Source organism: Mesocricetus auratus, unplaced genomic scaffold (genome assembly GCF_017639785.1).
Source record: "Mesocricetus auratus isolate SY011 unplaced genomic scaffold, BCM_Maur_2.0 Super-Scaffold_100043, whole genome shotgun sequence".
In the NCBI taxonomy this organism is placed as follows: domain Eukaryota; kingdom Metazoa; phylum Chordata; class Mammalia; order Rodentia; family Cricetidae; genus Mesocricetus; species Mesocricetus auratus.
The window spans coordinates 2724246-2746493 of record NW_024429220.1 but is presented as its reverse complement, the minus strand read 5'-3'; the positions used below and the strand labels follow the sequence as shown (position 1 = coordinate 2746493).

At 37.4% G+C, this 22248-nt stretch overlaps 1 long non-coding RNA gene across 1 annotated transcript in view; it reads right to left on the bottom strand.

Annotated features, from left to right (window-relative positions):
• Positions 1 to 12637: 12637 nt before the first annotated feature.
• LOC121135826 overlaps positions 12638 to 22248 on the bottom strand; it is a 52362-nt gene continuing 42751 nt past the window's right edge. Inside the window, exon 2 of the long non-coding RNA XR_005872946.1 lies at positions 12638 to 13125. This is a non-coding gene — a long non-coding RNA (uncharacterized LOC121135826). The remainder of the gene's footprint in view (positions 13126 to 22248) is intronic.

Sequence of the window (22248 nt, the reverse complement as noted above, 5' to 3'; positions counted from 1 at the left end):
ATTCTATACTGATAATAGGGAATGAAGTTAAAACTAAAGTACCAGGCTTTCACATGAGTAGTTATATTTCTATACTTTATTACCAAATATTTAAGACAGATACATAGCCATCATTCTTATTCCAGTTGGATGATTTATTAATGATATATAAACTCTTTGTGTTTGCTTACACTAATAATCTGCAGCTATTGAATATTACATATCACTGTTTCAAAAATTGACTAGTGTTAAATGTATGATGGTATGATGATTTTATGATAATCCTTGTTTAGTTGATTCAAATTCTCAAGGTCATAAGGAATTCATACCCTGAAAGGAAGCTACTTTGATTTTGCTGTATGATAGTTTCTGCTATGTAGAGGGGGTAGGAAGTCACTGAGTGCTTGCCATTCCATCCTCAGGAGACGGTCAAGCACACTCTAAGTTGTTCATAGCAGCATCGGGGGAGGCGAGAGGGACCCAGAGAGGAGGAGAAGAGGAGGGAAGAAGAAGATATGAGGAATCAGTAAGGTTGAGTCAGGGGAAGAATGGAGGAGACCAGGATAAGAGATACCATAATAGAAGGAATTATTATAGGTTTGAGGAGAGAGCTGACACTAGTGAGATTTCTAGAGATCTACAAGGTGTCCTGACACCAACTGGCAAACTAAGAAATAGCGGAGAGACTACTTTAATTGCCCCTCCCTGATAATGAGATTGATGACTACCTTATATGCCATCCTAGAACCTTTATTCAGTAACTGATGAAAGTAGAGGTAGACACCCCCCACAGCTAACACTGAACTGAACTCCTGGATTCCAGTGACAGAAAGGGAGGAGCGATGAGCCAAGGGGTCAAGGCCCACAGAGACAGGACCTGACAAGGGGGAACTCTTAGAGCCTAGACTGTTGGATGAGAGGCCAGCATGGGACTGATCCAGAGCCCCCTGAATGTGGTGTCAGTGAGGAGGCCTAGGCAATCTCTGGGGCCTTACGCAGTAGAGCGGGATTTACCATTGTGTACAAATGAACTTTCAGAGCCCATTCCATATGGAGGAATCTTCTCTCAGCCTGAACACATGGGGGAGGGTCTAGGTCCTGCCCTAGATGAAGTAAGTGACAGATTCTGGAGATTCTCCCAGAGAGCCTCACCCTCCCTGGGGATTCAGGGAGGGCTGGTGGCACTGGTAGAGGGACAAGGGAGGAGGGGTGGGAGAGGGAGCTGGGATTGACATGTGAAGCAATCATTTTTCTAATTTAAATTTAAATTAAAAATATATTGAGAAAAACAAGAAACAAAGGAACTAACAGAAGTTATGACCCAATGGGGCTTAACAGATATCTATGAAACATTCCATCCAAACACAAAAGACTATTCTTCTCAGCAATACATGGAACTTTCTCTAAAATCGATCACATGCTTGGCAATAAAGCAAACCTCAAAAAACACAAAAGAATTAGAATAACCCCTTGTATCTTATCAGACCACCATGGCTTAAAATTAGAATTTGACATCCACACAAATTGCAGAAACCCCAGAAACTCATGAATATTGAACAATACTCAATTGCATCATTCCTAGGTATAGGAAGAAATGAAGAAAGAAATCAAAAACTTCCTAGAATTCAATGAAAATGAAGGCATTACACACCCTAACCTATGGCATACTCTGAAAGCAGCTCTAAGAGGAAAGTTCATAGCACTAAGTGCCCACATGAAGAAACTGGAGAATAGTTACACTAGAGTGTTTCAATGTTTTCTTATGTGATGTTGGTTCAATCTGAAATTGGAAAGCAAGGAAACATCAAGAACATCATTGTTTACTTGCGTCCCCATCAGAGTCAATTCAACTAACTTTTTTGTTCATTTGTTCTCCTTTTTATCTATAACATAGTGTTTCAATACTTTTCTGGTCTGTGCCAGTAACCACAGCTTAATGTATGTTCATGATTATCCAAAAAGGGGAAATCTACAATTTCCTATAAGATGTCTTAAATTAACCTCATACATTTCCTCATACCAATACACAGTCAAAAACCTATTTTCCTTCAAAATACATTTTTTTAGAAAAAATTCATGTGTTTCCCCTATTGTTGTTGAACACATGTTTTTCCAGGTTACCCTTCCATTCATCAACAGCTACTTTTATGGCTTCTTTCCACCCATTTCTACCTCTCTACATGAACCAGCATTGCTCTTATAGACTGAAATTTCATTATGAATCTATCAGAATACTTCAAATGTCTGAATTACTTTCAAAAGCTTCTTCTTCTCCTAGGGTAGGATTAACTCCTATGGGTCCCTATGCTATCATTTCTTACCCCTTCCTGTTCTCTCCCATCCTGATTTTCCTTTCTGTGTTTAGTTATTTGCATATTCACGCTCCTTTTCTTGCATGGTTCACTGTAGTTACTGGTCCTTGTTTTTAAATGCTTTCCTAATCGTTTACTCATTTATGCCTATTTACTTTTTACTTCAATTCGTTTCATTCCTGTACAGAAATATAAATTTACATATGAAGGTGCACGTTCACTCAATAGTAAAACAAATGAGCAAACTTTGGCACCTAATTTACCACATAAAATAATACATTCTTGTGTACAGAATCTTAATATAGCTTGCTAGTGAGTCAATGAATAAATGGCCACCCATTTAAAAGAGAAGAAATGTTTCTTTGGGCTTTGCTGTGCTAAGTCCATAAACATGATAAAGAAAGGGATTTCTTCTAAATTCAATGTTTCACCGACCTGTTACTGTAATCTTTAAATGTGCATGTTACTCATAGTTCGTGTGATTCTTATAGCCCCTGTGTTTTGGAGATTGACAGAATTTACTTAGTGAATCCTGGGACAATGTGAGCTATAGAGTGAGATATTGTTTCCAAATTTTGACCCTCCACTACCAGGGAAAGAATTAAGTTTGGAGAGAGAGTTACAGCAAAATCTTTGCCTTAATTTGATGTTTAGAAAAAAAAACATGACGCATTGTAGATTTGAGAACAAGTTAAGCAGAGTAATGTAATGCAAAATATTTGTCACAGTTTTCCTTTTAGATAATGATCCTTAGTAAGAATGGCTGTTAATGACACAATTTATTCCATGTTAACATGGAAAATAAAACTACAGAAAATCCCCCTAAGAATTTGCTGATATTCTTAGTTATAAATTAGCCATCAAATGTCTTCCTGACCATATGGTCAAGCCAAGCAACCTGACAGTTGTGCAAGGATGTTTCTCAAAAGTGTTTTTCTGAAACTTAAGCTAGCAAGGTTAATGTTAACTGGTTCAGTGACAATTACTCATTGTTTTCAAGTGGGTCAATTAGTTTAATGCCAATTTTTTCCTAGAAGGCCAAAAACTTTTCCTTCCCTGTTACAATACTGATTCAAGGATTGTAAACAGTTCACTGTGAACTCTCAAACAATGGATGAGGAAATACAAAGGGGATTTTGATAATTTAAAATTTTAGCTTATATGAAATGATTTTGAAGTGATTGTATTATTAGTTTATATGTTCTAAACATATCCAGTCTGCTATATGGACTAATGCCCAAGTCAACTGCATTAATGATTGATGCTGGCCTAGTGGAAGAAGACGGCATCTAAAAGAAAACAAATCAGTAAGGAGTAGGGAAGAAGACATAAATGCTACTGCAATTTCAAGGCAGGAGGTGAGATAAATTTTGTTTCTTCTTTGGAGTAAGATTTTCAGAGAGAAATGAAAACTATATGATGATGTGTTGTGAGGAGTGTTTTTTCAACAGATGCTATTAGCAGGGTGGACATTCATTCTACTTTAATCTTGAATGCCTAGCAGCTATTATGAATTGCTACTAGGCTCACGGGATTATTCCCAACTGTCTTTTTCAATTAAAACAAAACAGAGTGGGGTTCTTGTAGAGCTAAATGGTAGGCACTTTATACCCAAAATCATGTTTTCTATGATAATGAGAGAGCCATATTGTGTTATATTTGGGAATATACGGTCCAAACTTCACATAGAAGGTCCTTCCCGGTCTTAAGTAAAGAAAGTGAGTCCTTGCAATCACCACCACTTGGTTACCCCTCCACACTCTTCCCCATCAGAGCTCAGATTGCACTTGGGTGCTGTTGCCAGAACTGCTCCCCTAAGTCCTAGGGCAGAGTCCTCCACAGGCTGTCAGGAGGAATGACACACTAATGAAGAATGACAGAGACCCACCACAAGTGGGGATCACAGTCTGTCTTTTTGTGTTTGTTCAGATACAATGCTTGTGTAGATTCCTGGAATCTGAGCAATTCTCCCTGGAGGACACATCTATGCTTTCCCTAAGTTTATCTAAATAAAAACAAGTAGTAAGTAAGTAAATAAATAAATAAATACAAATATTCAAACCTTTGAATTGCTCATAGGATGGCTAGTTTGATACAAGAGAAGGGCAGATGAAATTAATGGTTGCCCTGTAGCTATGATATAGTCAAAATTGCATATATTTTACCCTCAGATGAACCCATTTTTAAGCACTGTCAATATTTATATTTTTCTTTTCTGTTGATTGGAAAGTCTCATTTGGGACAAGGAGCCAAATAATTTTATCCACACACAGCAAATTGCCAGGCACATATCTCTACCCATGAGAGATGTAAGTAGAGTAATATAGGGACTACTATTATTGATTGTTTGACAAAGTGGAGGGTAGGTACTGTTAGTTACAGGAGAGTTTCACAGTCTAAAGCTACCTCAGAAAACAAACATTCAAAAGATTTTAAATAACAGTAATTTAAATTCTACACACCATAGTAATGTGTGGTTCATGATGACTCATTAATTAAGTTCAACAAGAATGACCAAACTACAACTTAAAACAAGGGGATAGCTTGCCACATAGACATTCGCAGTTTGTGAACTGATATGGAATATCTTCTACAAGTGTCTGGAGCAAAACCCTGTTTGTTGATTATACCATAGTGAACTGCTGTTTCGCCGTTTTGCACTTGATCAGGAAAGAAACCCAAGTCCATCTCTGTCAAGAGCATATGATAACGACAAGAAGCAAACTGGCTAGTAATCATGGAGCATTTTCAATTTCTGTGGTTCATAAACGCAGCAACTACTTCTTAAGGAGCATAACAAAGTTTCAGCAAGAAGAGAATTAAGGTTTTATTTACCCCAAACTGAGGCACTAAATGAGGTTGATTTTTCACGTTAGCTCTCATTTCATTTGTCTCGGGTGTCAGAGACCTATATTTATCTCCTCTTAGGCGTGCATGCATCTGAAGTGCTGGAATGCTCGGGATGTCACTGGCTGTCAGATGTCAGGATAGCCTAGAAGATAAATGAATGGTTGCGACCCTGTGCCTCCTCCCAGAGTTCTCAGCTGCTGGGCTGTTGAATTGGTATGTTTACTTTCTGTGTCTCCTTCAACGGTCATCCTGAAACCAATCTTAAAATCCTGTGACTGGGCAAGCAGGCTCTTCTAGACGTTGGTGAGTAGAATTATTTTTATTTAGAAGTTTAGCTGTCTGTGTCTTGTTAGCTGATGTACTGTTATCTATGAATCAATTACATGAACTCTGAGAAGGCGTGTGCAATCTGATATAATAATTTGATCTGAAATGCTTCTGTCAAGAAGTTTATTTGCTTGCAATTAAGAAAATAAGGATATTTTATTTTGAAACCTTAAATATTAGACTGCTAAATCTCCCCATTAGGAATTTCATAGCTCATTTTTTGTTTTTTTGATTATCTGAGGAAACGAAGTTCTCACCAAATTTTAGTTTAAATTTTATCTCTGTATATTTTCAAAATTTATGTTTCATGCCTAAATCTTATTTCATACCTTTCTGAAATTTGTTTATGTTTTAGACATTTTAGAATATTAATCTTTTGGTCACATTACTCTAAAACCATGAATTTGTGGATATTTGTATCAAGATTAAAATAAAACTCAGAGTGGAAGGTGAATGGGCTTTGTGAAAATATTTTCTGGCTTCCAGGCACTACTTACTTAGGACACAAAACATAATGGGAAAGAGATCCACAACTTTAGCTGGCTAGCTTCTAGAATAGGAAAGAAGTTTGTCTACACACGAAAGTGTAACTCCATGTTGATCACATAACTTAGACTGACCAGTGGAAGGCTTGATCTCATAACAGATACTTTTCCCAAGGTGTGCTTTGTATACAGTGATGCAAGTAATTGTAGAGTAACAGCTTTTCACAAAGTAAACTTAACAGTGTACTTGCTTACTGATTAATTTGCTGCTAATACCGAGATGGTTATTGATTCTGACGTCGTGGTCTATTTTGAAAAGCTTAGGACTGAATTAGGTATGTTTACTGGGAAACATTACTGACTTGTTGTCGCTGGAAAATGACTGGGATAAGGCTTACTTCTGTCTAAGGAATTCTGACTGATTCTTACAAAGGTGTAGACTTCTTTGTCACTCTTTGGGAGAGAACACAAAACTAGGAAGGAATCTGGATCAAATGAAAACAAACAGGCCACCTGCCTTCTCAGGTGTACACAAATAATAAAAGTGGATTTGTGGATCAGTGAGACCTCTGTGAGCCTGAGAGGAGGAAGAGGAAATGTCTCCAAATGATGTACTACATAAGCACTAATTATGTGCAATTGGATCCACTCATTAAGGAAAAGGACAGCTTTTCAATGGAGTGATCTGAGAGTTTAGGAAAGGAATCAGGCACCTGAGGAGAGGAAAAACACCTGGGAGAAAGCAGAATGACGGGCTCTAGGACTCAGAAGGTGGTTGTCAGAGGGGAAAGAGTATTCCAAGTGCTGAAGAATTAGCGCCAAATGTAAGTATAGGGTAATTTGAGAAGTGACACTCAAACTAAAATACTATCAGATGATTGATGTAACCGTGGCTCACTGGGCTTCTGGAGCTAAGTCTTCACTAAGATGACAATTAGAAATGTAATCAGACATTCCTAGTATTAGTTAAGTTTGCTTTCATAGTTATTTCTGTTTGCCGGAAAAAGTTACAAAAACTGAAAATTAAGAATTCCTAAAATCTGATGGCCTTCATGAGTCTGCACCAGGTTCTTTGTGTATAAGTTATGGCTTCTGTGGTGTCCCGTTTAGTTTTTTTTATGAGAACCTTGAGTACTTGAACGAGTGGGTCTCTGTTTCTGTGTCTTCTTCTTGACTGCATTGTTGTCTTCGTTGGTTTTGTGCACTTCTGATGTGTTACATTTTGTTTTATCCTTTTCCTGTAATATAGTAAGTATATCATATTTTAAACATGATTCCTTAGAATTCTGTATGTTTTCTAATGAGCAACAGAAAGGGAGTGGATGAGAGGAAAAAGGAAGAGTAGAAGTGAAAACCATAATCGGGATACATTATGTGAGAAAAAAATCTATTTCATAAAAGGAAAAGTGTTAAGAAAAAGGAATTTTTGTAAATTGAAATAGGAAAATGTGTTGTAGGTTTATGCATTTTTTATGATGAGCCTTGTTTGGAGGGAAGCTGTAATGTGCATTATTCTTTACACCCAGGTATGCTAAACACATTTAATCCTTGAAATGCTTTCTCTTACAAGAAGCAGTTAGAGAAAACAGGAAATAGACTAGAACTCTATGTGCACAGGGAATGCAGAGGGAATTACAAGTTCAGTAAATAGTTCTACTCTTACATTTGTTTTGTGTAGATGTTCAGAAATTAGCTGAGACACTGAAAAGAATGTACAACTGGCTAGCAGTCTGCTACAGATTGCTTTCATTTCTTTGTTTTGAGACAGTGTCTCAAATATCCAAGGCTGATTTCAAACTCATTACATAGATCGGGTAGAATAACCTTGAACTTATGGTGCTCTTTTTCTGTCACCCCATTGCTGCAATTACAGGTATGAGTTTCCAAGCCCCTACATGTGATGCTAGCAAGCAAATCAAGAGTTTCATACACAAATGCTAAGTAATCACTACCAAGTGAGTCTCAGCCCCAATAACATTTTTAAGAATAGGGTAAATTCTGTTTTGTGTCTTTTACAAGGTGGGCCATTTGCAAAAATACATAGCATTTTTAGTTAGGTCCCTTGTAATTCTCTGCTAAATTGTTGAAGATGTTTTGTAATATGCCCAGAGACCTTTGACATAGAAGCGCTGGCATATGAAAGAAGAAATGACAGGAAACTGGCCAAGCTGCTGGAAAGGGACATATGAGACAACTTGGCCACATTCACAAAGAGCAGAGTATGATCTGCTAGGAGACTGCTTTGCCCTTCAGTGCTTCTAAAGTTTGAAAGTGAAATAAGGAAATGCTTTAACTATTATTATCATCTCTATCCTTGAAATGTCTTTTCTTCAAATAAAGTGTAAATTTTATGCTCCTGCTAAATTTTTGTAGAAAATTAAAAAAGTTATTGGGGCATGACAGACAAGTTGTTGTTTGTACTCCTCTCAGGAGACTGGGACAAGAGGGTCACTGTTATAGGCCACACATCCTGAGATACACAGTGAACGTGTCTGATCAAGAAAAAGTTACCACCACCACAAAATAACCATATTGTCATGTTTAAGGTATGATTAATTATTATCATCTCAATGTGATTAAAAATCACTTACAGATCTGTATTTTCTTCTGTAAAGTCAGTATCACTCTATGGAATGTGATCAATGCCACCATAAAGTGCATTGCTTCATATTGTCCAGGGAAGGTGAGAAATGATGTAATAAAAATCAGCTCATTTGGTACAATAGTTCCATGGCATAGAACACCAAGCATTGAGTGAGCAAAACAGCCTTTCTAAGACATGACTTCATGAGTGAAGCACAAAACAGCAGTACTTGGTGGGATCATTGTCTTCTAGGTTCACCCAGACATTAAATGAGTACTTATTAAATGTCTGTTCTAGACAGCCTGGAACATTACTAGACTTTGTTGGCCCCTTATAAGGAAGGGGTTTCTTTTTAGAAGTTCTCAGTTGTGTTCATATAGAATAAAGCATTCTGATGTAATTAACAAACAAAAAAGCATTAATAATGAAAACATGGGAAGACTTTGCAGGTATTTCTCCTACAACTCCTGTAGTGGAACAGTCTGCAGAAGGAAAAATGGATCCAAACAGATACTAGAGATGGTCAGGACAATAACAAAAGGAGGGATGGAGGCAGAGTCGTTTGACTCCCTGACTGTTCAAATGTACGCATAACCCTTACTGTACAAGTCAACTTTGGGGAGCAACGAAGGAGAGACAGCTTTGACTAAGGAAGGTTCCACTGGCCCTGGTCACTGCTCTGTGCTTGAGAATTCATGCACACACATACAGAGATGTGGAGTATTACTCAGAGTGGGGTTAATAGCTGAGATAAAAGGCCCATTCAGGTAAGGTCCTCTGCAATCTCACTTGTAAGAAACAACAGTGTTAGCCGGGCGTTGGTGGCGCATGCCTTTAAACCCAGCACTCGGGAGGCAGAGGCAGGTGGATCTCTGTGAGTTCGAGGCCAGCCTGTTCTACAGAGATAGTTCCAGGACAGCCTCCAAAACAATACAGAGAAACCCTGTCTCGAAAAAAAAAACCAAAAGAAAGAAAGAAAGAAAGAAACAACAGTGTTACAGTAACAAACACCCACTAAATACATTCTTAATTATTTAAAAATAATATAAGGAAAAGCTTTCTTGTTTTGTTTGTTAAGTTTTACAATGATTTACTTGGAATTATCCTATACAAAAGATAGTGCTTCTCCAAGAAGCCATAGATCACAAACAAACAAAAAACCAATGGTAGGTGCTAGATAACTTCCCTCAAGTTTTTGGTTATAGGTATTCAGAGATACCCAAACAGTATAACTTGGCTGCCACTGCTCTTGGTTGCCCACCAGAACTTGATGGTTAGGATTTATTTCTGAAGACTACACGTCATTTGGCCAAAGGATATGGAGAAATCAAGTTAGTGCTGACCAAGGAGCATCCTTCCTTATGACTGGCTTTCATTTTACCAGAAGCTGCTATGTAAGATGCTGAGTGAGGTAACCCAGTCACAAAACACAAAAATGGAATGTACTCATTTGTATATGGATTTTAGACATAGATCAAAGGAGTACCAGCCTACAATCCACACCACCATACAAGCTAGGAAACAAGGAGGACCCTAAGAGAGACGTACATGAAAAGTTTTCTAATCTTAAATGTTCACTAAGAACTATGCCCATAAAGCGATCATTTTAATAACTTAAGAATTAGGTTCTTCCTCTTAGAAGAGAAAGTGGGTGGTACCCTTGAACGAATTGGTACAGGAGACAACTTCCTGAACATAACACCAGTAGCACAGACAGTGAGATCAACAATTAATAAATGGGACCTACTGAAACTGAGAAGCTTCTGTAAGGCAAAGGACACAGTCAGCAAGACAAAAAGGCAGCCCACAGAATGGGAAAAAATATTCACTAATCCCACATCTGACAGAGGGTTGATCTCCAAAATTTACAAAGAATTCAAGAAGCAAGTCTCCAAAACAGCAAAGGACCCAATTAAAAAGTGGGCTGCAGAACTAAATAGAGAGATTTCAATAGAGGAGTCTAAAATGGCTGAGAGGCACTTGAGAAAGTGCTCAACATCCTTAGCCATCTGGGAAATGCAAATCAAAACAACTCTGAGATACCATCTCACTCCTGTCAGAATGGCTAAAATCAAAAACACCAATGACAATTTATGCTGGAGAGGATGTGGTGAAAGGGGAACACTCCTCCATTGCTGGTGGGAGTGCCAACTGGTTCAGCCACTTTGGAAATCAGTATGGAGATTCCTCAGAAAAATGGGAATAAACCTACCACATGACCCAGCAACTCCACTCTTAGGCATATATCCAAAAGATGCCCATTCATACAACAAAGATGTCTGTTCCACTATGTTCATAGCAGCTTTATTTGTAATAGCCAGAACTTGGAAGCAACCTAGATGTCCCTCACCCGAAGAGTGGATAGAGAAAATGTGGTACATCTACACAATGGAGTACTATTCAGCAGAAAAAAATAATGGAATCATGAGATTCGCAGGCAAATGGATGACACTAGAAGAAACCATCCTGAGTGAGGTAACCCAGTCACAAAAAGAGAAACATGGCATGTACTCTCTCATATATGGATTTTAGACATAGATCTGGGGAGTGCCAGCCTACAATCCTATGGCCAGAGAGTCTGGGAAACAGAAACTTCATTTAGTGGCCGGTTAAGTACTGAGCTGAACTCAAGAAATCCAGTAACAGAGAGGGAGGACTGATGATCAAAGGGATTAAGACTGGGCTGGTTTAACCCCCCAGAAACAGCTGACCAGACAAAGGTTAACTCTTGAATCCCAGGCATCAGCCTGGGAATCCAGCATGGGACTGATCAATACCCCCTGAATTTGGGTGTCAATGAGGAGGCCTACGGAACCTATTGAGCCTTGGGCAGCAGATCAGTACCCATCCCAAGTATACACACGGACTTTGGACTCCCATAGAACAATGTGAGGTGCACTCTCACCCTGAACTCTTGGGGAAGGGTCTAGGCCCTGCCCTATATGAAATGACAGACTATGGACACCCCCATGGAGGGCCTCACCCTCCCTGGGGGAATGAGGGGATAACGGGGGGGGGGTTGGGGGGGTGGCATGGGAGGAGGGGAGGGAATGGGAGAGGGACCTGGAACTGACTTGTGAAGCAACCTCGTTTCTTATCTAAATTTAAACTGGAAAAAAAAGAAAGTTATTTGAATGCATGTTAAACATTAATGTAATTTTTGAAAGGTTATATCTTTTTTTTTTACCAAAATAAATCTGGAGAAAAAAAAAAAGAATTAGGTTCTTTTGGCTGGGGGTTGGTGGCACAAGCCTTTAATCTTAGCACTTGGAAGGCAGAGGCAGGAGGATATCTGTGAGTTTGAGGCCATCTTGGTCTACAGAGCAAGTTCCAGCACAGGCTCCAAAAGCAATACAGAGAAATCCTGTATTGAAAAACAAAACAAAACAAAAAACTTATGTTCCTTCATCTCATGCTTCACAACCATTTAAAAAAATATCCGTGCACATCATCTATAAAGCACAGAGATCTGTGAAATATTTTTCAATAAAATATGGAGTTAGATGTTAAAGACTATTATTACCAATATCAGTACCATTAGCCATACTTTCTTTTTTCTAATCTGATGGTTTCTTTTGTTGATGTGTATTCATTTGCTTTCATTTTTGCTTCTCAAACTAAAATAGATCATCCACTCACAAAATTTAAGATATACTAAAAGAAAGCTCTACATTGTTCTGTGCTTTTTTTTTTTTTTGGTTTTATGAGACAGGGTTTCTCTGTATTGTTTTGGAGGCTGTCAGTCCAGCCCGGCCTCGAACTCACAGAGATCTGCCTGCCTCTGCCTCCCGGGAGAGTGCTGGGATTAAAGGCATGCGCCACCACCGCCCGGCTTGTTCTGTGATTCTTGTTAGAAACTCAGTTACTAAAGTTTCTCCAGTGACTCAGTCCACAAAGCTCATTCATTTTGCCCAGTAATGATGTCTTACATTTTTCTCTACTTGCATGTAAGACATAGCAAGTTTTCCATGCTCAGTTTCCTAAACTCGTTTTGCTACACATACCCTGCTCAGGATAAATCAGTGGAACACTGAGCACAGTATTTCCCACTGTTTGTCCAGAGAGCTTCTTGAGGATTTATTAACTTTCCTCCTGCCTGGTTGCAATTTTTCTTGCTTTTATTTTATGAGTGGCCATAGTTTGTACAGTAAATTATCTTTCTGGCCTGGCCACATTTTCCTTAAACTTTTCTGGGTATAGTGGGTGTGGCTGGCTAATCAACGAGCTCCAGTCATTACTATTTATTTCTTTTCTTGGTTTCCTTGTCAATCTTTTGAAAGGGAATAGAAAGTTTACATCTTCTGTCTTCTATGCATCTATATGTAGAAACCTTGCCCTGTAGCCTATAACAGTGTAGTACAAAGCTTCTGTTTTAACAGGAAACACCAAAGAATACAATCATAAACAGGGAAAGGGAAATTTTAGCATTGGGGGACAAACAAAAGTAGTTGACAATAATTATCACATCATCTGCTCCAACCCATTAATATTCCTCTTGAGTGTCCAGGATGCCATCTTGCCTTCTCAATTCGGCCATGCAGAGCTTCTGTACATAGTAACAGGGGGGAGCATTTCTGAAGGTGAAATTCTGTAGAGCAAACAAGCAATTGAATCAATTTGAATAGCCTTTCATTAAAAGAGAAGCGTGCTTAGCGGTTATTTTCCATGGCACAACAATGAATCTGGGCTTGTTTTCTGAGATTTAGTGATAGAAATATACCTTTAGCTATTCCCCTAATGTTCACATTTTATTTTCCTGAGAAACCATCAAACATTAGATTAGGAATGGTTCTTCAAAGAATATCAAACCAGGGTCTACTGACTTTTGCAAAGGACTCAGACTAATAGACATTTAAAGTTCTTTTATACACCTGTTGAAGCGAGAGAGTCAGTCTCTTTCCAGTTTTCATATTATCTGGCTCTATCCTTCCATACCAACTCATCTTCTAAGGAACCTTATCCAAGTTCATTGTTTGATCTACATCTTGTAGCTCTAATCTAATGATGGACTCCTGTATCTCTGTGTCTAGTGTTCTAGTTATAGATGCTAACATGCTACACATTGACTTAAAACTGGGTAATCTCTTTCAGCATATATGCTTGTCACTCTGCTTTTTCATAGTTTTCATGCTTCTATTAAAAACAACTTGAGAAATACCCCTCAAATATGTGCCATATTTTGCTTAGATATATCCTAGGTGTCAGCAAAGCTAAATTGCATTGCATAAGTTCTTTTATTATAAGTAAATAAGTAAAATATGTTTATATTCCTAGGTTAGATAACCACAAGGGACTCTGATAACAATTTTTCAAATGTTTTGTATTTAGTGGAAATCATTATAAATTATTGATTTAGGTACCCTTTTTATTTCCATCTTCTATATATTTAAGCTGGGATCTTCCAAAGTCCCAATTCTGTGATCTAGGGTAAGTTAGTAATACTCTTAGTGTCCATGATTCTCTACAGTAAAATGTGGGCAATAAATGCATATTTCATGGGGTAGTTTTAGAAAAAGAGTGAGGCAATTAATATATGTAATATGCATGTGCATGTGACTTTCATGTAGTAAGTGATTTTAAAAGTGTAAGCATAAATTTTTACACTGGTTTAAAAGTACTATATACTATTATGTTTTTAAATGAGTAAACAAAGAGATTAAGAGACTGACCCAGTATCCTGCAGCTAGAAAAAAAAGTGTTCATCTTGAACTCAGTACTAAACTTGCTCTCTCTCCCAGTTTTTCATCTCTATGTCAGTGGTACCTCCTTTCACCTTGTTACTCAGCCCTAAATCTGGGTTACATCCTTGGTAGATACCCCAGTTAGCTAATGACCTGCCATGGCACGGCTGTCTATTTTACTGTCTTGGTGTCCCATGACTTGTCCAGATTTCTGAAATCTTTTGCACTGTCTTCTTCCCTTACCCACTAGCTAAGTCAGCTATGCTTTTCCTTCCTAGATTCTTTAGTAGCTTCCTCTTGCATTACCTCCAACTGCTTCCCCTCAATGGCTGCTCTGTTCCTTCAACTTAAATATGAGAGAATGAATACCTGTTAATTGAAGGAAATATGCTGCCTTGTATGCTATTATAAGGCTTAAGATACTTTTGTGTCCATTTTCTTAGTGATTTATACATCTCAAACTCACACATAACTCTAAAACCTCACCAAAAACTTGTTTCTCCTGTATTACAATCTCTCAATGTATGTTTTTAATGGATCTACCTGAAAATCATCTTTGCTTCCTACCCAGCTCTGCCACACCATATACCTGGGCTTGCTTTTTGTAGTCCTCAAGTACATTTGGCTTCCTGCATTAACAGTGCTGCAACATCTACTTGAGGAGGACACCAATGTTGTGGTTAGTTGTATCCCATTTAAAAGTCCAGAGTCACCTGAGTGCAGCCTTACATTTCTGTACTCCCAGCAGTAATAAGGCTGAGACATGCAGATTGTCAGGTTGTTTTAGAGTAAACTACAGAATGAGAATATATCTTTAAAAAAAGGCTTGAGAGATGAATCACTGTTTTATAGTACTTGTTTTTTTGTCAACATCTTCATGGTATTTCAAAATTGTTTGTTACTCCAATTCTAGGGGATCCAATGCACTTTTCTGATCTGTGAGAAACCATCCACACACGTAGTACAATGGTATGCATACGGGCAAAACCCTCTTACACATAAAATACTAAATAAGTGAATAATATTGCTTTTCGGGAAGAAATAAAAAAGTGAAGTATAAGGTAGGAGAATAAGTTCACATATATTCTCCAATTTAAACAAGGAGCATTTTGAAAGGAATATAAAAACCTCAGAACCAGAAAATAAAAATAATATCAAAAGGTTTGAAACAGAATTTTCCTGTGTGCTTGGTGTTAATCTGCCAGGCAGATTATCAGAAGGGAGACATAACAGAATTTGGTTTTGGTAGCAAGCATCTGTGGCTAGCAGGTGCTTGCTATGTAGGCAAAGGGTTGAGGGCAAGATAAGATTAGGCAAGGACATGCACCCCACAGAGAGAGCTACGTTCAGAGTCTGAATGCTAAATGCTTCCAAGAAATGAAAGATTAGTAACCAAGCGTAGGAACCCATGGAGTTAGAGTATACAGCTTGGTTTAACAGTGGATTAAAACAGGGTAGATTTGGCACAGTACTTGTCAGAAATCAGTGAAAATTAAAGTGCTCAACTTGGTACACCAATGCCCACTTTAAGAAACTCATTATATTTATATTGTTGTAATAATAATAATTATTATTTTTGTTACTTTTTAAAAATAAATGTGTGTCCGTGTTTTCTATGACAGGCTACTTAAGATTTTAATTTCTTCTAAATACAGAGTCTGTCTATGTCTTCCTAAAATGCTATTCAACATTCATCTATTATGATTATGCTACTTATTAACTGGAAAGATCTTTAGTTCTCAAATCACATTATGCTTTTCTGATGTACTTTTCTATAACAATAACAATATTTTTAACATTGTGGTAGACTTTCTCCCCTTGAGTGATGTCCTGCTGATATGGATGGTCAGGTCTTTATTTTCTTTTGAAACAGAACCATAGCAAAACTCCATGGTGCTACATGGACCCAGGGTAGGTAACCTCTCTACTTATGACTTCTAACTCAGCTTTTTTTCATAGATCCATGTTTTTTTCTTGACATTCTCCCTCCTTAGAAATCTATTTGGACTTTTTGAAAGTTCACAGAGCTTGTACTTTCTAACATATCAGCACTTTTGGAGTCAAGCATTCTTAGGCTTTGACTTCAGTCAGTGGCCAACAGAAATGCCTGTGGGTAGACTTGTTGCTCATTACAAAGAGGAAACTTATACTATGAGGAACTGAGGGTGACCCAGCAAGATGTGTCTTTCAATGGACTTCCATCACTGTAGAAAAAAAAAGTACCTGAGTATGGCAGGTTGAACGGGGAATAATTTTTTGACAGATTCTTTCAAAAGAATTTGTCCATTGTTACTTGGCGCCGTTATTTCTGGAATTGTGGTGATACAGAGCCTCATGGGAGAGTTGATTTGGAGGAGCAAACGTGATAAGAAAGAGGCATAGGAAAGGAAGGAGAAACTGGCTCCCTACTTCTTGGCAGTTCCATCTTCTAAAGTTTCTGCCACTTCACAGTATACCTTAGAACTATGAATGCACGAATGGGCTAATCCATTCATGACTGTAGGGCCCTCACATCCCAGTCACCTCTCAACTGTCCCAACCAGAACCTTCCTTCACAAGACAATGTTGTCAGCAAAGGAGATTTGGGGTCTAATTAACGTTCAAACAATAATAGATCTATCATTTCAAACAAATGATAGAATTAGAATTTTGGTTTGTAGATTTGGAAGGGTTATAAAGTTAAGAAGAGCTGAGGAATAGAATAAGATGTGATATTTTTATGATTGTCTTCATGTGCTCCAGGCAGGGGTAAGACTAGACTGATCCTGGAGCTTTAGTTGATAAAGAAGGAGCTGCTGAGCTTTGTGGGAAAATAAATGAGGCTTTTCTGGTTTCAATGTAGTTCACAAATTTCCTGTGTTCTCATGTGATTTCAGAGTTGTTTTCTTTTGTTTTATTCATTGTAATTTCAGAGGGTAATTATCTAAAGAAGAACATGGAAGTTCAGCTCTGTCTTTCAGTGTTAACTGCTAGGACTTGATTAACTCCCACAGGTTGGGTTGTTTTCTATATCTCACAGCAAGCTATTTTTATGATGTCTGTCTATAAAACACAACTTCTACGTCTTTGGAATGAGATTGCAACAAAATTCATTTTGTAAGCTCCTCTATAACCCATAAGATAGACAAAACACACTGCGTGTTTAAACAGGAAACTTTGTTGCTTTGCTACTAGTTTGATCAGTAACAAGTACAAGAAATGATCAACTGCCATATAACTCTAATTTGAACACAGTTGTTAGAAATATAAAACTGGTATAAAAGAAACGGCATTTTGTTTTCTGCTTCTGTGTTTATTGTGTTATATAAAAAGCTATTTTGATTTAAATTTATGGTTTAAACTTTAATTTTTCTTGATAATAGCATCTAAACAAAGTGCTTATTTTTTCTCTACAAAGTTTATCATTTCACAGGGTGATAATTCATTGCTTCTATTTTCAAGTAAAACATATGACTCAGATATCTCGAAAAAAACTGTTTACTGAACTCAGAACTGGAGTTGTTATCTTAAAACAGTACTTTTTATTTTAATCTTTAAAAAAGTAAAAACATATTTACATCATACATCCTTTTTATTCTTCCCTCCAATACCCATCATGTCTTCTCCCTCCAAGCCTCTTACATACTCTCAAATTCATGGCTTCCTTTTTCTTTATTATTCTCTCTCTCTCTCTCCCTCCCCCTCTCTCTCTCACACACAAATACACACACACACACACACACACACACACACACATATATATATATATATATATTTAAATAAGTACATCTTGCTGAACATTCTTAGTATTCCATATGATAGGTGATGTTCATTTGGCAGGATAAGCCATTAGATGGGCTCATACTTTACTTGCAAATTTTTCCTCTCCTAGGATTCACTAGTTGCCTAGGTGTTAGGCCCCATAATATTTAGGTACAGAGTTGAGTTGTAGACGTTTCTGTTGGGTTTGGATATAGCATGTGTAGAACAAATACTTTTAGGTGTAAGAGATGCCTCTTATGGGCTTAAACCATGAGTTCATTAATGTCAAACATAACCCATAGTTTCCCTTTTAATCCTTTACTCGGATTGTTCCAAGACTAGATTAAAGAATGATGTATTGATTTCTGTGTAGAATTTGTGTTAATTGTAATCAAAAGCATATATTGCAAGTGAATGCAAACACCTGTTATTTGGGAAAACAAAATATTTCTCTCGGAGTCTTTTTTCTTCCGCATCACATTTGCATATAGTTGGCATGAGATTAGTTACATGTTCTCTTTCTCCTATAACACTTTCTCCTTCACCCTATATCTTTAAATAACCATGATATATTTATATATCATATGCCCCCTTTCCAATAAGATAGTCTGTACATGTACTACCAGGGCAGAATCGTAGGCAATGCTTTCCCTTTATGGAGTTGGAGAAGGTTTGATTCTATCTCCATATTCCAGATGATATAGATGAAGTTATTTACATTTCCTGTTTACTGGTCTCTGGCTTTGGGAATGGTCTCTTATCTATCTTGTCTCCTGACTCTTACCTCCTCTGTCTCCCTGTCAAAAGTCCAATCTATAAAGTTATATTTGAGACACTAAACTGGTGTCCTTGTTCTCCAACGCAATTGAAGTTAAGCTTTGTAGCTAAATCTCCTATTACTGGACTCTACCTTGTCACCCAAAGTGAAAAAAATGAAATTAAGGTGTTATCATTTCATAACACTAATTGAAAATGTTGTCATTTTTTATCACTTCACTGTGTATTAACTCTACACTGTCCATCATTTCAAGAGCCGGTGTACAGGAAGTGCTATGATCTGTGTTTCCTTTGACCCTCAGTGATTTATCTGCTTTTACTGAGACTGTTGATTCATTGCTTTTCCAGTTCCCATGCTCTCCTTTTTTCTAGCCCTGCTGCTGTGACCCTAAGTGCCATCACTTGTTTAATGAAAGCACATTTCTCATGCATGGTGATGACTTTTGCAGTTTTCGTTTTGATTTGACAGCTATTTGTTGCCATGCTGAATCTCCAGCGTGTTTCAGGTAACCCACAGTCTGTTTAGACTGAGCATGCGTCTTTCTTACACTGCACACGTGTTTCGGTCTAGGGCCTCCCATGGTTTTCATGTTTTTACATTAATCCTCCTGGTTGAAGAGCCAACCTAATCTATCCCTTTCCACTGTAGAATTGCAAACACTTATCCTGTTGATTTTCTTTGCTTAGGATTATTTAACACACTATTCTGCTTCCAGTATAAAGTTCAAAGTCCTTAGAATATTATGCAGAGACCTCACAGTTCTGGTCTGTACTCCTTTTGCTTGCATCTTGTCAATTTTCCAAATGTATCACTCCCTTCCTGCCTCTGAAATTACACATTCTACTCCTAATGTCTTTTCTTCCTTTTGCGTTACTAGAAAAATGTGTGCTCATCTATTGAAACAAGTTCATTGTTTTAGAGTGCTGTTCCTCTCATTAAACCCAGTATCTTTTCAAGACTTTTTTCATTGCATACTCGTGCCAGTTCCTTAAGAAATTTCCTTCTTAATGTGAAGTTGGATATTACTTTTCTTGTTATAATTCTCCATATAAAGGTTTTATGATACTGCTTTTCAAATATTCTTGGAAGTTCTCTAATAGACCTTGCCAAAGGCAAAATTTGCATATGTGGCATGGGCTGTCTTTGCATTGAAACAGTACTTTTGTAGCACATTTGTCTATGTCCTCAAATAAATTATGTAACTTCTTCTTCTCCTTTCAAAATGGCCAGGAAACTATTCTATGGTTAGAGTTTGAATAGTTAAAAAACATATTAGCAATTTGGATCATCACCTGAAAATGAAATCAGTGTGATTAAGTGTCTATGGCATTAGTATACAAGTATTTTCATTTTTGCCTGTTGTCTTGGTTCTATTGGTTTCATTCTGTCTGTCTAAGGCCTGCCTAGGAACTAGAACCCCTCTGCACCAAGACAAGTCACAGAAATTCTAATCTTGCCTCATTTTTTCTTGTTTGTATTGGTCTTAAAAAATTCTCTGTCCTGCCTTTAGCTAATAGTAGACGCGAAGACCCTCCTCATTTCAGGAGTTGCTGCATTTGTCTTGCAGGAGAATCTGTACAGATGCTCCTACTCTATTCTACTGATCTGCTAATGTTATCCTACCTTCTGTGTTCATCCATAATTCATCATTTATGCCCATGCAAATATCTCCACAAGCCAAAACTCAGTAGATTTGAGGAGGTTCTACATAGTTAATTTCTTCATCTGTGTCATTTATTTTATCCATTCTTATAAACTGGTAACTGTAGTAACTACTTCCATGAGTTCTCTGAGCTGGTCTGACACAATTTATACACCGTTAGTAAAAAATATATCTAAAAGGAGCCTTGAATAGTATCTAGCATCTAAAGCTTGGTATATTTTTCAGGACAAGAATTTTCATTATGAAGGATTTGATATCCTATCCACATAGGTAGCGGTACCAAACCAAGCTTATGCTGCTCATAATATAATGTGTCAATCACTTAAATGTTGAGTTTGTTAAAGGACAAGGTAGTCACAGAAAAAGAAATCTTAAATCCATTTTAAAATAGAAGTGTTTAGAGATGTTTAGAGGATAAGTTACTATGTTTGTGTAAGGTACAGGTAAAGGGGTTTACAGGCAAAGAGAAATAATGTAGTGGATCTCTCCACATGGAATCAAGCTTCATGGCTTCCTCTGGGAGCATACTCAGTAGGTGGAAACCTTATCAAACTCTAAGGACTGAAGTTACATCAAAAAGACTCTCATCCATCTGAAACTTTCTCAGACCCAAGTATAGAGTTAGTCGCTTGACACAGACAAAGGCAGCCCACAAAATCCTATGATGCAGCTTAAGCAAACATTGCCATTGTGACTGGTGTGTCAAAGTGTGGGAGAATAAGACACGGCTTAGCTTTACGACCTCCAGAACTGATGACCTTTAGTCACCTAAATCAACCAGCACCAGGTAACTTTGGATTTATTAGGGATTTTCTTCACTTTGAATATGTCATACCTGGACTGGATCACAGAGTAGCAAATTATGGTCTGTTGCTAAGTTGCATGGTTGCCTATGTGTAGGAAAATCACTTATAAATGTTCTGTCAGCACTGACTGTGATCTGACAACAGAGGGAAACCAGTACCCAGTTAGATGCTAACACAGTGACTTTTAGTGCCTCTCATATTACAGTGTCAGGATGCACAAACTTGATTCTTATTCTTTGACTGTTGACACTGAGAAGCAACTTCTAATATTAGAATTTTCAAAATTCCAACACATCTCTCTCATAACTTCATATCCCCTTTTTGGTTATTCCAATTATATTCACTGATTTGTACATTTTAGAGGGGATCATCTACTTGAGCACATACAACCTATCAGTGGGTACCATATAAGGAAGTTCATGTTGGTCAGCTATATGTTAACTTGAAACAATCTAGAGTCATTATGAAGAGAGACGTCATCAACAGCCAGTAGTTCTTTAACTAGGGATGGGTCCCCTGAAGCGAGCCATTGTCTCATGCTAGACTTTTTAATTGTCTTAATCTTGTTAAAGTAACCACTGCTACTGTGAGTTTATGTATAGAAAAGTTCTCTCATGTCTATAAGAACTTTCACAGCACTCCTTCTTTTAATCCAACTCTTCCATTCATTCAGCATCTTCTTAAGAGGTTCTCTAAGCACTGTGAGGCCATATATCAACACTAGTTTTGTTTTTCTTGATATTGACAATGATAATTTTAAGAAGAGAAAATTGTCTACCCTTATAAAGTTGATAATTTGTAAATATGGAAAATGTGTAAAACAAAAAATTTTTATGCATTAATTTTCATTTATATAGAATAATATAGAAATTATACGTAAACACTTCAATGAATTTTATGCATAATATGCTACTAATATAGAGCTTTTAATGACATTTTTCTTATGGTCATTAGAACTATAGAAGAATAATGTGTAAGATATTTGTAACCACTAATCTAAATTTAGGATGAAGTCATCTTGTACGTTAATATTAAAATTGTA